Here is a 14,623-nt window from a genome sequence, read left to right as displayed (position 1 = left end):
TTAGTATTATTTGCAGATGACACAAGCATTTTTTGTTCAGGGGGGGATTTGCAGGAGTTACTGAGGAGGATCAGTATAGAAATGGGAAAATTGAAAATATGGTTTGACAGAAATAAATTATCATTAAACTTAAGTAAAACAAAATACATGTTATTGGCTATTGTAATACAGATATACAGGTTCAGTTACAAGTCGAGGGGGTAGATATTGAAAGGGTACATGAAAATAAGTTTCTGGGGGTGATAATAGATGATAAGATAAACTGGAAGACTCATATAAAACATATACAAAGTAAACTGTCAAGAAGCATTTCAGTTCTAAACAAAGCGAAACATATTCTGGACCACAACTCACTCCGCATTCTTTACTGCTCACTGGTTTTACCATATTTACAGTACTGTGCAGAGGTATGGGGTAATACTTATAAAGGTACAACACAATCACTATCAGTAATGCAGAAAAGAGCTATAAGAATTATTCATAATACTGGCTATAGAGATCATACAAATCCACTATTTTTACAATCCAAATTCTTAAAATTCACAGACTTGGTTCATTTTCAAACAGTACAAATTGTGTATAAAGCAATAAACAATTTACTTCCAGCAAATATTAAAATATGTTTTTTAACAGATCAGGGGATTACAGTCTGAGGGGGAAATTTAATTTAAAGCATCAGTGGGCACGAACAACATTAAAAGGTTTCTGTATTTCTGTCTGTGGGGTGAGGATGTGGAACAGATTGGGAGTGGGGCTCAAGCAATGTCCAAGCATGAACCAGTTCAAACAGCGGTACAAAAATATGGTTTTTTCTGGGTATAGGGAGGAGGAAGGGTAATGAGGGTTAGGGTGTTTTTGTTGTTTGCTTCGGCTTGTAAATATATAGTATTTTGTATGTAAGTAGGTATGTGTAGGTGTATATTTATGTTTGTGTATATATATGTGTATATATGTATATGTGTATATATGTGTATGTTGATGTGTATATGTATGTGTGTGTATATATATGTATATATATATATATATTGATATCGGTTTAGGTGTGTAGGAATTTATGTGTATATGTGGCAAAGGGTATTACTGGTTGTGGGGAAGAAGGGGTAGGGATAAATAAGCTGATGCTTCACCCTACCCCTTTTCGGACATGTTGGGTACACAGTAGGAACTTTTTTGTTGTTGTCTTTACTGATCTAGCTTGTAATTGTTGTTGTATCAAATGTTCGAAATAAACAGTTTTCATTCATTCATTCATTCATTCATTCATTCATTCATTCATTCATTCATTCATGTAAAACCCCAACGGTCAAAACGACCCCCTGTGAGCAAGCACTTGGCTACAGTGGGAAGGAAAAACTCCCTTTTAACAGGAAGAAACCTCCAGCAGAACCAGGCTCAGGGAGGGGCAGTCTTCTGCTGGGACTGGTTGGGGCTGAGGGAGAGAACCAGGAAAAAGACATGCTGTGGAGGGGAGCAGAGATCGATCACTAATGATTAAATGCAGAGTGGTGCATACAGAGCAAAAAGAGAAAGAAACAGTGCATCATGGGAACCCCCCAGCAGTCTACGTCTATAGCAGCATAACTAAGGGATGGTTCAGGGTCACCTGATCCAGCCCTAACTATAAGCTTTAGCAAAAAGGAAAGTTTTAAGCCTAATCTTAAAAGTAGAGAGGGTGTCTGTCTCCCTGATCTGAATTGGGAGCTGGTTCCACAGGAGAGGAGCCTGAAAGCTGAAGGCTCTGCCTCCCATTCTACTGTTACAAACCCTAGGAACTACAAGTAAGCCTGCAGTCTGAGAGCGAAGCGCTCTATTGGGGTGATATGGTACTACGAGGTCCCTAAGATAAGATGGGACCTGATTATTCAAAACCTTATAAGTAAGAAGAAGAATTTTAAATTCTATTCTAGAATTAACAGGAAGCCAATGAAGAGAGGCCAATATGGGTGAGATATGCTCTCTCCTTCTAGTCCCCGTCAGCACCCTAGCTGCAGCATTTTGAATTAACTGAAGGCTTTTTAGGGAACTTTTAGGACAACCTGATAATAATGAATTACAATAGTCCAGCCTAGAGGAAATAAATGCATGAATTAGTTTTTCAGCATCACTCTGAGACAAGACCTTTCTGATTTTAGAGATATTGCGTAAATGCAAAAAAGCAGTCCTACATATTTGTTTAATATGCGCTTTGAATGACATATCCTGATCAAAAATGACTCCAAGATTTCTCACAGTATTACTAGAGGTCAGGGTAATGCCATCCACAGTAAGGATCTGGTTAGACACCATGTTTCTAAGATTTGTGGGGCCAAGTACAATAACTTCAGTTTTATCTGAGTTTAAAAGCAGGAAATTAGAGGTCATCCATGTCTTTATGTCTGTAAGACAATCCTGCAGTTTAGCTAATTGGTGTGTGTCGTCTGGCTTCATGGATAGATAAAGCTGGGTATCATCTGCGTAACAATGAAAATTTAAGCAATACCGTCTAATAATACTGCCTAAGGGAAGCATATATAAAGTGAATAAAATTGGTCCTAGCACAGAACCTTGTGGAACTCCATAATTAACTTTAGTCTGTGAAGAAGATTCCCCATTTACATGAACAAATTGTAATCTATTAGACAAATATGATTCAAACCACCGCAGCGCAGTGCCTTTAATACCTATGGCATGCTCTAATCTCTGTAATAAAATTTTATGGTCAACAGTATCAAAAGCAGCACTGAGGTCTAACAGAACAAGCACAGAGATGAGTCCACTGTCCGAGGCCATAAGAAGATCATTTGTAACCTTCACTAATGCTGTTTCTGTACTATGATGAATTCTAAAACCTGACTGAAACTCTTCAAATAGACCATTCCTCTGCAGATGATCAGTTAGCTGTTTTACAACTACCCTTTCAAGAATTTTTGAGAGAAAAGGAAGGTTGGAGATTGGCCTATAATTAGCTAAGATAGCTGGGTCAAGTGATGGCTTTTTAAGTAATGGTTTAATTACTGCCACCTTAAAAGCCTGTGGTACATAGCCAACTAACAAAGATAGATTGATCATATTTAAGATCGAAGCATTAAATAATGGTAGGGCTTCCTTGAGCAGCCTGGTAGGAATGGGGTCTAATAAACATGTTGATGGTTTGGATGAAGTAACTAATGAAAATAACTCAGACAGAACAATCGGAGAGAAAGAGTCTAACCAAATACCGGCATCACTGAAAGCAGCCAAAGATAACGATACGTCTTTGGGATGGTTATGAGTAATTTTTTCTCTAATAGTTAAAATTTTGTTAGCAAAGAAAGTCATGAACTCATTACTAGTTAAAGTTAATGGAATACTCAGCTCAATAGAGCTCTGACTCTTTGTCAGCCTGGCTACAGTGCTGAAAAGAAACCTGGGGTTGTTCTTATTTTCTTCAATTAGTGATGAGTAGAAAGATGTCCTAGCTTTACGGAGGGCTTTTTTATAGAGCAACAGACTCTTTTTCCAGGCTAAGTGAAGATCTTCTAAATTAGTGAGACGCCATTTCCTCTCCAACTTACGGGTTATCTGCTTTAAGCTACGAGTTTGAGAGTTATACCACAGAGTCAGACACTTCTGATTTAAAGCTCTCTTTTTCAGAGGAGCTACAGCATCCAAAGCTGTCTTCAATGAGGATGTAAAACTATTGACGAGATACTCTATCTCCCTTACAGAGTTTAGGTAGCTATTCTGCACTGTGTTGTTATATGGCATTAGAGAACATAAAGAAGGAATCATATCCTTAAACCTAGTTACAGCGCTTTCTGAAAGACTTCTAGTGTAATGAAACTTATTCCCTACTGCTGGGTAGTCCATCAGAGTAAATGTAAATGTTATTAAAAAATGATCAGACAGAAGGGAGTTTTCAGGGAATACTGTTAAGTCTTCTATTTCCATACCATAAGTCAGAACAAGATCTAAGATATGATTAAAGTGGTGGGTGGACTCATTTACTTTTTGAGCAAAGCCAATAGAGTCTAATAATAGATTAAATGCAGTGTTAAGGCTGTCATTCTCAGCATCTGTGTGGATGTTAAAATCGCCCACTATAATTATCTTATCTGAGCTAAGCACTAAGTCAGACAAAAGGTCTGAAAATTCACAGAGAAACTCACAGTAACGACCAGGTGGACGATAGATAATAACAAATAAAACTGGTTTTTGGGACTTCCAATTTGGATGGACAAGACTAAGAGACAAGCTTTCAAATGAATTAAAGCTCTGTCTGGGTTTTTGATTAATTAATAAGCTGGAATGGAAGATTGCTGCTAATCCACCGCCCCGGCCCGTGCTACGAGCATTCTGACAGTTAGTGTGACTCGGGGGTGTTGACTCATTTAAACTAACATATTCATCCTGCTGTAACCAGGTTTCTGTTAGGCAGAATAAATCAATATGTTGATCAATTATTATATCATTTACCAACAGGGACTTAGAAGAGAGAGACCTAATGTTTAATAGACCACATTTAACTGTTTTAGTCTGTGGTGCAGTTGAAGGTGCTATATTATTTTTATGCTTAAATAGATTTTTGCTGGTTATTGGTAGTCTGGGAGCAGGCACCGTCTCTACGGGGATGGGGTAATGAGGGGATGGCAGGGGGAGAGAAGCTGCAGAGAGGTGTGTAAGACTACAACTCTGCTTCCTGGTCCCAACCCTGGATAGTCACGGTTTGGAGGATTTAAGAAAATTAGCCAGATTTCTAGAAATGAGAGCTGCTCCATCCAAAGTGGGATGGATGCCGTCTCTCCTAACAAGACCAGGTTTTCCCCAGAAGCTTTGCCAATTATCTATGAAGCCCACCTCATTTTTTGGACACCACTCAGACAGCCAGCAATTCAAGGAGAACATGCGGCTAAACATGTCACTCCCGGTCTGATTGGGGAGGGGCCCAGAGAAAACTACAGAGTCCGACATTGTTTTTGCAAAGTTACACACCGATTTAATGTTAATTTTAGTGACCTCCGATTGGCGTAACCGGGTGTCATTACTGCCGACGTGAATTACAATCTTACCAAATTTACGCTTAGCCTTAACCAGCAGTTTCAAATTTCCTTCAATGTCGCCTGCTCTGGCCCCCGGAAGACAATTGACTATGGTTGCTGGTGTCGCTAACTTCACATTTCTCAAAACAGAGTCGCCAATAACCAGAGTTTGATCCTCGGCGGGTGTGTCGTCGAGTGGGGAAAAACGGTTAGAGATGTGAACGGGTTGGCGGTGTACACGGGGCTTCTGTTTAGGGCTACGCTTCCTCCTCACAGTCACCCAGTCAGCCTGCTTTCCCGGCTGCTCGGGATCTGCCAGGGGGTAACTAACGGCGGCTAAGCTACCTTGGTCCGCACCGACTACAGGGGCCTGGCTAGCTGTAGAATTTTCCACGGTGCGGAGCCGAGTCTCCAATTCGCCCAGCCTGGCCTCCAAAGCTACGAATAAGCTACACTTATTACAAGTACCATTACTGCTAAAGGAGGCCGAGGAATAACTAAACATTTCACACCCAGAGCAGAAAAGTGCGGGAGAGACAGGAGAAGCCGCCATGCTAAATCGGCTAAGAGCTAGTAGCTACGCTAAGCTAGCGGATTCCTAAAAACACGCAAAGTGAATAATGTGTAAATAATTTAGAGGTGATTCAGCAGAAGGAGTGCTTTAGTTAAGGCACGTAAAGATTACACTGGGAAACAAATCGTAATCTAGATAACTAGATCAATCTAACTGCGCAGATTAAACAGCTAACAGATACAGAAAAACACCGCTGTGCTCCGGAACAGGAAGTGATACAATACCGCAGTGAGAGCAAACCACCAGTAGAGGCGAACTACTGCGAATAATAAGCAAACTTTGGTTTGGTGTTGCTTAAGTTTGCAGTGTTGCGTCATGTTTTTTTTTGTTTGTTTGTTTGTTTGTGTTTCCGCTCTCTTCCAACAATGTAAGAAAATGAAAATTGGCAAAACTCAAAATTTCAAAGCAACATCTTGCAGCAAATTTTTCACTGTTGAGGACAATTCAAATTTGAAGGGAATACCTGCATGAGGGCATCCCATAGAACCCCAGGTCCAAGTGTTGTTCAGGAGCTTGAGGTAGCAGTGCTGAAGATGAAGAAGAGGTCATGGTTTGGAGTTAAAGGTGAGAAAGATGAGGCAGAGAAGGTCTGAGTTTGTGCAGAGGAGGAATGTGGGTTATATAGGGAGAAAGATGATGAGGATGGAGACCCCAGGCAGGATTGGAGGAGGAATACCAAAGAGGACGACATGCAGGTGGTTGATGTGACAGAAGATGATCTGGAGGACGGGGTCAGATGGAGATGGACGGTCCGCTGTGGAGACCCTTAACTGGGAAGTTGATCAATGCAGGGGTATTCAACTCCAGTCCTCGAGGGCCGGTGTCTTGAAACTTTTAGGGGCGTGTCTCCTTCAACACACCTCAGTCAGTTAATGAAGTCATTAGCGGTACTCTGGAGAACTTGACTGCATACTGAGGAGGTATTTCAGCCATTTGATTGAGGTGTGTTGGACCATGGACACATCTAAAAGTTGCAGGACACCACCCCTCAAGGACTGGAGTTGAAGACCTCTGCATTAGAGTGAATGGGGCTTCCATCACAGGAAAATGGCAAGAAAATAACACTAGACATTTCAATTTTAAGTTTATTTGGAGCTCTGCCCTATGGACACCAATGAATTCCTCTTTCAGGTACTTTTGGCGTGTCATAATCACCATTCACACAATTATCAAAGGTGACTGGATCATTGGAAAGCTTAGTTGCTACCAACTTTTTAATGACTAAGGTTGTTCATAATGAGGTTTTTCTTAATGAGACTGATCGTTCCACCAGGTTTTGTGGAGACAAGTGAAGAAAAACATGCGCTAAACGTCAGACAAATAGAAAATCTCAGCGATGCTAATTAAAGGACCAACGCTGCCACCCCTGACGAGTCACCACGATAGTCTACAACGGGTAGAAGATTCTATTGTCAAAATTCCCATCAAAACTTAAGCCTTACTTCTTGCCTCTGAGAGCTAAGACCAAGCCAGATTTCCCGGTGTGTCAGTGGCTGAATTACTTGTGGTTGTGGGAGTGCTGGGGGATGTTTATAAATAGGAAATTGTTTAGGAGTCGCTGCAGGTTATGCAAGGAAGCAGGCGCAGGGTGGAGGTGACTTATTGCCTTGTCTCTTTGCATCATGTCAGTTACCTGGTGTCTGCACCTGTCACTGGACCTCCACACGTCCACCTCAGTACCGCTTGTACACACACACACACACCCCGCTGCCGCGTGCATCACCACTCGAACATCTTCTCCTTTCAAAGCCCATTTCGAAAACACAATGCAAGCAGCATTTTTCACTCACCTGCTTTGTCTTAAATGTAAATTTAGCTCTCTTAGCTCCCCGGCCTGATTGCCTTGTGAGCCGTGATGACGATTGCGGTTTATTTAGGGAAGCCTGATGCCTTTGTGTATTGTGAACCTGTGGGATAAGGCCTTCTCATAAATTCTTTATCAGCGCATTGTGGTTTGTGAAGGACACATTATTCTGTGCATTTTAGGCAATAAAATGCAGATGTAAAGACTGATGGCATAATCAGATTCGGTGTAATGGGGGTTTTTAAAACCACACTGAATCACCTGCTGGAATGAAATGGTAATTATTCCGTTCCGTGTTGCATTATGCATGCTCTGTGACAGTCCCCCTGTGCTGTGCGCTCTTATTTGAAGTGGTCATCATATTTTCTTCGCTAATGCTGTTGTTTAAGGTGGCTTTATTATCTGAGCCTCAGCAGGGTGCCGGTGGTGCGTTTACTTAAAAAGCACTTTTCAGCACACGCCATCATGTTGTGACTAATAAACACGACAAGAGACTCTGAGATTCCTGCGGATGTCAAAAGGTTGGGAACGGCTACTCGTGTGTGTCTGTGTGTTGACTGTACCGTTAATTTTGAAAAGCCTCTAATAGACCCACAAGAGATGCACGTTTTGTTTCCATGGTGAAATGCCCGTCTGACTTTACTAATCTATCATCTTCTGCCTCGTGTCAGAGGTACGTCTGAATTGCTCCACAGGGTATCTCTTCAATTGGGGCTGTTCACCAGAATCAGCGCTCACATGTGTAACCTTTGAGAGAGGAAAGGCGTTCAGGATGAAGAGCGATGCTCATTATGTAGGCGCTGTGGTCCTCTTTAAGTGACTGCTATACGTTGTGTTTCATTATTTTGATTATTGTTCCCTGGACATCGGTCTTGAGGTCTCCAAATTCACGACGAGAGCAAAGTTGTTTCTTGATCAAAGTCTGGAGTCCTGTTGACATCTCGGTGACCTGAGGCACCCTGTCGTCGTACATCATGATGTGTCGTCATAGGCCATGATGCACCGCAACGTTTTTGAAATGTTGAAAAAAATTTCACCTGTCTTTATGTGTCCTTTCTGGTTGCACTACCTCTCTGTGTCCTTGGACAACACACTCGATCTAAGCTGTCTCTGTCCACACAGCTGTAAATGAGTTTTGGCTTTGCCTGGGGAAGTAACCTGTGATGGACTGGTGTCCTGCTACTGTAGAACATATGAAAGATGCTCCAGTCCAATTTGAAGTTAACTGGAACAAAGGTCCATGTCCTTCGAATCCTGGTGCTTCCTGTCCTGTATAGTTATGAGAGTTGTACCCTAAGCATTGACCTAAGGCAATGACTGGATGTCTTTGGTACACAGTCTCTTTGGATGATCCTTAGAATGACTTTGTGTCAAACAAGTAGTGATTCAGTAACCACATTTTCAGTAACCACCTGGTGGATTTCTCTGTGCATGATCCAGCACACAAGTGCCTCAGTGCTGAAGACTCCAGTATCTGGTGAAGGCCAAGTGGACACCCGCATTTCACCTGGCTGTGGCAGACCGATGGTTACTTTTGAGAGGTTGAGATTCAACGGTTGTCTGCCCAGGTGGTTGCCATCCATGACCCAGTGTGGATCTATGGCATGGTGGATGTGGTGATGCGTGGTACTAGTGCATACTCTCTGACATATCATGGTTTGACTTCCTGCTTGAAAGTGAGAGTATTAACCTACTGTAGTACTGCTTTTTTACCCTGTCAAGTGTCCAAGGATGGTTGATTTTGTTTTGTTTTGGGGACACAAGTCATATTTATTTATTTAGACCCCGTTCAGATTGGGTTTGGCAATCTGGTTCGAGTCAGATTAAATCTGGGTTGTTTTCTATGTGGATCTTGTTCAGACCTGTTTTTCAAATCCAGCTCATGCTACACATGCATCAAAATTCAATATGGCTAAGCCGAATTCTTCTATTTGTCACATTGTGGTCCTTTACCTTTTTGTACTTAGCCTTGACGTTCTTTATCTTGTCATGCCACCAGCTTGCCATCAATTGTGTCAGTGACGTTCCCGAATACATATTCCGATACATCCCGGCCAACTTGTCTTGCATTTTCCGATCTCTCTTTCGCAGCCATCAGCAATGACTAAGAACGACAAACTAGGCTCTATACAAAGTTTGCGTAAAATTAACTCCAGAATTTGCTGCAAATTTGCACACAGTTTTTGCATATGACCCGAATGTTGACCCCGTGAACATGGAAGTGTGATGCTACGTATGCGGACTGAAGCCACGTTTGTGGACAGACCTCTGCGAAATTGTCACACATAGAAAAGAATCAGTCTGAAATCCAAATAGCGGTGTTCCGATCCCCCCCCCAAAAAAACCACTATAGAGTTTAAGTCTGATTTAGCCTAAATCCGACTGGAGGCAGATTACCAACCCCAGTCTGAACAGGGTGTTCATTGTTGTCATTCATGGGCGCAATTTAGAACTAGAAATTGGGGGGGACAAAGTGCGAGGCCCGCAGGGCCGAAGCCCATAGGCCAGGGGTCTGGGGGCCGCTTTAGAACGACATGATCAGGAAGCGATTGTAGCTCACAGCAGCTCTCATTGAAAATAACGGAGAGACAGAGTGTGATTCTCGCATGTTTACTTAAAATAAACGCAATAACAACATCTAAAAACCCAGAGAATATATTCACAAGAGTTTTAGGCACAATATAAAAATAGTTTTATGTTACGATGTTAATTGTGTTATCCATGTGCAGCAGTTAAAGTGAAGCGTGATCAGAGCGTCTCAGTGCAGATCTCGCAGCGCAGCAACCTCCCCGAGGCTTTACGGGATTTGAAACCTGAAAAGCCTCAATAGACTGATTTTGGAGATCAAGCAATAATTGCAGATGGGCTTTCTGAGGTCCCAGATAGCTTTTCTGATTTCCTTTTCTAACTTTCAGAATTGAGTAAATTAGCATATGGTCCACTGATACTTATGTGTAGACACTAGTCCCTAGAGGCAACTATTTTTGGTTTCAAATCTGGGCAAATGCAGTCCCAGAAAATTCCAAATGTGACAAACAAGAAACAGGTGTAAACAAGTCAATGCTGCTAAAAATACAAACTTGCAGAAACAAAGATACTATTCTGACATAGTTTTGCACATAAGACTGACATAGCATGTTTCAAGTACACACATATATGTCAGAAGGTGGGGGGGATACCATATTCTGTCTACCCTGGTTGAAAAGGTGGGGGGACATGTCCCCCCTATCCCCCACCAAATTGCGCCCATGTTGTCATTGCAGTAGCAAAGAAAACTGAAGAGAAATTGAACATCAGTTCAAAAACTGGAAGAATATATGCATGTTGCTGGAAATCCCTCCACAAAATTGCAGATACCAAATGATTAACACAGAAAGCTGAGTTACAGTAAACATGAACAAAATTTTTCTATATAAATGCAACTTGTTTTTTCTTCTTCAGTGCGCTAATGCTGCATATTAGAGATTAAGTTCATATCAACAAATCATGTAAAACGTATTGTTCTGTACCGAAAGCTTCTGCATGAGCCAATCTGCTTATGAATGATACTTGACAACACGTCTGCAGTGTAACTGACATCACTGTCCCTTGTTAAAATGAATAATAGATGTGCTGTTATGCATAATTCATCATAAATGCACTATTTGTTGATTTGTTTCTTCTTCTAAATTCTAGGCTGGAGTTGTTACGTTTACCGTCTCTGTGCCGGTTGTTTTTGTCTCTTCATCAAGAACAAAAAAAGGTTATATGTTAGATGTAATGAGACTGAACACAGCAAAGTTGTAGCTTCTCCTCCAACTCAAAACTGTATGATCGTGCATGTAAACAATCCTGAGACTTACAAAAAAAATAACCCAAATCATTATAATACTTGAGACTGCTGGAATAATACATATTTTATTGGTATTTCCATTTTTCTAGAGGGGCTGATTGTATTAATGATGTCTGGGATGGAGATTTAATCAGTGGCTTTTTAATTGGTCATTTGTTTCATAATGACCCATCTCTCGCCTGACTGACTCAGAGGTGGACACGCTACTTTACTGCGGTACAGCAACTGTTCACAACACAAACATTCCACTTAGAGATCAAACGTCACCTAAAATGAAGTGGTATTGCTATTTCCATACCAATGTATGAGTTTAAATGGAACAAAAATACCCTGTTTACATTGGAGGAAGGTTTCGATTTGTCTCAGAAGAAGGTAGATCAATGATGGTGTCCTCTGAGCGCCCATGAGAGGATTGTGAGATGAACTGATGTCCTAAAAAGACATCCACACAATTGCATGCGTCGCCTCCGCTAACTAATTTTCCACTTCTCTTGATGTCATTCATACCAGAGATCTGATTAGAGCAGAAGTCTATGAAGAAAACTGTTTGAATAGCTCATCTAATTTCTGAGATATGGTCATTCCCATATGACAAATAATGACCTCCGATTTGACCTTGATGTTAGACGTATGAACCCAAAGCCAGTTTTGACCTAATCAGTACCACTAAACAACATGTACAATCCAGCCTCTCACAAAAATGTATGTTTTCCATCATAGGATGGCAGCTGTAGCCAGGTAAGGGTCAAAGAAGAATTACACAGCGGTCAATATATTAAAAAAAAGTCTCAGGCATTAATAAAGTTTATTTGTCTGATCATAAACATTCCAAAAGATGTAGTTTGGACTGGAAGTTTTAGACTTAGGGAGTAAAAACAGCAACAATCGTGACAAAGGTCAATTTTAGTTTGTAATGGGGTCAAAAGTTAAATGGTGCAAATTATTGGTTCAGCTAACAGGGTTTTTTAAAAGGAATACGCTACTGTCTATATTATGCTTTTACATGAATATGTCATAGAATCCAATGGGCGTCCACTGTATTTGACCTTTTACTTTGGAGACTAAGCATTCAACAATTTCAAGACTCCAATAGCATCAAGCGGGTGAGAGGGTCTGGCTCCCAATGGATGGGACGCCAGTCTGACACAGGTTGAAAATGATCTTTGCATTTTGAAGATAACATCGAAGACAGACAGACAGACATTCCAGCAGACACTGCCACCTTGTGTCAACATTGTTTTTTGTGGTTATATTAGATTTTGACATCAATCAACATGATATCAATGTTGCTCCAACATCAATCACCCAACATTGTACCAACGTCAGCACATGACATTGATACGACTCCCAGAACGGTTAGGTTCTTCATGTGTGTAAATTGATTTTCTATTCCTGCTTCTTTGAATTGGGTCACGGGGGCGGGTCTGGAGCCTATCCCAGCATCCATTGTTGCGAGAGGCGGGGTACACCCTGGGCAGGCCACCGTTCCACATATAGACAAACACATTCACACCCATGGTAAATTTAAAGTGTCCAGTTCACATATCTTGCATGTCTTTGGAAGTGGAAGGAAGTACTAGGGGAGCTACGACCACTACTTTTGCACCCCCCCCCCCCCCCCCCCCGGACTAAACCAAACCAACTTTTTTAGGTTCCTTAGATGACCCCAAAACACAATCAGGATGTTCCAAAAAATAAAAACTGGTCTAAACCCAGTTATCCAAGATGGCGTCCAAGATGGCCACCAAAATAGGGTTTGTCACTAAAACACCCTTAAACAACATATAAACAACTTAAATATCACAGAGATTCAATGGGAAGACCATTGCAGGTCACAGCAAACTCATTTGTGCCTAAACTAAATTCATTCATGGGTTTAAGATTCAAAATGGTGTCCAGAATGGCCACCAATAGACCCTTATCATTGAATCTCTGTGATATTTAAGTTGTTTATATGTTGCTTAAAGGTGTTTTAGTGAAAAACCCCATTTTTGTGGCCATCTTGGATAACTGGCTTGAGGCCAGTTTTTAGGTAGTGGTAGCGATTGTAGCTCCCCTAGTAAAGCCATAGCACCCAGAGAGGTGAACATGAAAACTCCACACAGAAAGGCCCAGGTGATAAGCAGTCTCAGGACCTTCTTGCTGTGAGGTAATAGTGCTAACCATTATACACCATGCTGCCCACATGTATTTTGATCTATTTTTAATTTCTGTTAGAAAACCATAGGTTGTTTATTTATTTATTTATATATCAACACAAAGTTGCTTGTTGATTTTAACCGATTATAATAAGTTAAATATGATATTGAATATCTGTGTTGAGGCAGTGTTAGGGTTTCTACATTGAACCAGTTTTCAAATCAAATATATTTTCTGTGTTGCTTCAACGTCAGACTTAAATGTGGATCAGCGTTGGATCAACATTTCGCCCATCGGGATGACCATTGCAATAACCTCTTTCTGCTTCACTAAACATGTTGGATTTGCAACCATTTGGTGTCAAATTATGCAGTGCTGCAAAGGCCTATTTATGCACGTTGACCCGGTTCTGACCCAGAAAACGCAGGTCAGTGTTGGCACCCTTAGAACTCACAAAAGGCTTGCGGGATGAAGTGATACCTCAAATAACTCGAGTCTGCAATGTCGAGTAATAATGCTGCAAAGGCCACAGGTGCACAGGCAGATGCACATATTCGTGCACACATGCTCAGAGCTCATTTCGCCAGCTCAAAGTGGATAATTGTTGTAGATGACACTTGAGTTGATTTTACGGCAGTTAACGTCTTTTTACTTCAACGTATCGCTGCTTTATTAATGTGCACAGAAAATAGCCTCCACATCAGTGAGGATAGGACCTTAAAATAGGTTGACAAAGTGACACCTAATGTAACCATGGTTACCGTGCGTGCATGTGTGAGGGAGAGTGAGAGAAACCAGTACAGTACTGTATGAACATCTGGTGTAAGTGGATTAGAACAGCTAACTCAGTTATGTCTGATGAACATACGGTTCGAATGCTGCACTGTGCGTACAGTAGTGTGCAGAATAATAGTAGTGCTATGTGACTAAAAAGATTAATACAGATTTTGTGTATATTTCTTATTGTTACATGGGAAACAAGGTACCAGTAGATTCAGTAGATTCTCATAAATCCAACAAATCAAATCAAATCAATTTTATTTATATAGCGCCAAATCACAACAAACAGTTGCCCCAAGGCGCTTTATATTGTAAGGCAAGGCCATACAATAATTACGGAAAAACCCCAACGGTCAAAACGACCCCCTGTGAGCAAGCACTTGGCAACAGTGGGAAGGAAAAACTCCCTTTTAACAGGAAGAAACCTCCAGCAGAACCAGGCTCAGGGAGGGGCAGTCTTCTGCTGGGACTGGTTGGGGCTGAGGGAGAGAACCAGG

Source organism: Thalassophryne amazonica, chromosome 19, assembly GCF_902500255.1.
Source record: "Thalassophryne amazonica chromosome 19, fThaAma1.1, whole genome shotgun sequence".
Taxonomy (NCBI): Eukaryota; Metazoa; Chordata; class Actinopteri; order Batrachoidiformes; family Batrachoididae; genus Thalassophryne; species Thalassophryne amazonica.
The sequence above is the reverse complement of the archived record's forward strand: the minus strand, read 5'-3'. Positions refer to the sequence as shown.